This window comes from Apodemus sylvaticus, chromosome 17 (genome assembly GCF_947179515.1).
Source record: "Apodemus sylvaticus chromosome 17, mApoSyl1.1, whole genome shotgun sequence".
NCBI lineage: Eukaryota > Metazoa > Chordata > Mammalia > Rodentia > Muridae > Apodemus > Apodemus sylvaticus.
In genome coordinates, this window is record NC_067488.1 from 70,497,366 (window position 1) to 70,499,291 (window position 1,926).

Here is a 1,926-nt window from a genome sequence, read left to right on the forward strand (position 1 = left end):
ACACACTGGTCTACATAGTGAGTTCTAGGTCAGCCAAAGGCTACTTAGTAAGACCCTACCTCAAAACCCAACAAGAGGACTAGTTCTTGACATTTTATGGATTAAAATATAGGGTTGAATTGTCTCTACTTTGAAAGTGCTGTAATTCCAAGCACCTTCGTGAGGACTCCAGAAGTCAGAAGTCACTGGATGAAGCTGGGATGCAGGCCACAACTTGCCACACAGACTTGGTCACAAGGAATCTTTGGTGTAACTAAAGAGGCTCCATCTGTCAAGGCAACCCCAAGTGGCAGCTGATTCTGTTTTCAAGGTTGTGTCTGAGACATTTTCATATCTCTGACCATCAGGGTCACTAGATCTCTTACTGGAGATGAGATGTGATAGAATTACTGGCAAATTTTTGGGAATATGGTAAGAGAAAGGGACCCCCTGCCCTAGAGTGTGGGTGAAGCATTTCCATAGTAAATTCCAGCACAATTAGCAACATTTGCTTAAGGCCTGTCTCCTTTCCCGCTGGAAATGCTCAGTTTTCTAGGTCTCTCAGGAAAGACTCCATTTACCATGAAAAACTATCCTAACCAACTTGTGAAGTCGTGGTATCTGTTGCCCGTTCCTTATCTCATTGTAACCCCATCTAAGTCTCCTCTGAAGCCACTTTATAGTCTGTTATAGAAGGGGGACTCACTAGCTCAGAGTCACTAACTCCAAGGCAATTAACATTTGCTTAAGACTTCTTCCTGCCCAGTTGTAAAACCTGTAATTTTCTAGGAATCTCACAAGAAACACCTTTTACAGTAAAACAATGCATTCTAACCCCGTGTCCTCCAATCCTCCCCTCCCCACCCCCCCACAACCCTAGTGGTTTCTGGTTTTATTTTATCAGATCGTAATCCTATCTTTCCAGAACTACCTCCAGAGCCACCTTGAGATCTCATTTATTGAAGAAAAACAGTTTCTTAGCAACCCTCTGAGAGTCACCAAAATGTTATATATGGTGAATACTTAGCCATGTCACTGGGACTCTTTATTGAGAAGTCCACACCCACCCACTCAGGTGGTTCTTATTTTTCTTTTATTAAAACTGTCTCTTAACGAACTCCAGCTCTGTTTCACACTGGCTTCTCCTGGAGTTCTTTTCTGTGTCAAAGCCGAGGATCCAGTTTGAACTAAAGATTAAGGGAACTCAGACACTTTTGGGTAACAATGGGGCTGTGATTCTGTCCCTTCCTCTGCTGTCACAGGTACTATACTTTAGAACTGGGAGCTGGGAGATGGCTCTGTGGTTAGAAGCACACTGGCTGCTCTTCCAGAAGACCTGGGCTTGATTCCCAGTGCCCGCTTGGCAGCTCACAATAGTCAGTAACTATGTCTGAGGCTTGTCCTCTTCTGGCTTCCATGGGCATCAAAAACACACATGGTGCACAGGCATATATGCAGGAAAATGTTCACAACATAGAGGATAAATGTGATGATGATGATGATGATAATAATAGTAATAATAATCTTTGCCCTGTGCACTCAAGGCCCTGGCCTTCTTGCTCAAAGGAAGGCCTGGGAACCTTTGGGCTGAGAAGGATAGCTTCCCACTTGTGGCAAAGGGATTAGCATCTTTCAGAGAAAGATCTTCATCCTGTTTCTCCTAAATAGGGACCCTTGAATTTCCTGGGAAGAGGTGAGGCCTGTGGTGGAAATATCGGGGGCCTGGGACTGTCTCTGGCACCTGGACTGGACTGAACACTTCTAAGTTGTGGGAGAAAGCATCTATTGACAGCTGAGCATTTGTGTTTACTCTATGCAGAACCCTGATTTATTGACAAACAGCTCTTATCAAGTGCTTACTATATGCATAACGCTGAGTTAGACAAGACTGCGAGGGGAAGTAAGTAAGGGACTGTCATGCCCCTGGGGAGCTTACTCTCTGCCGGA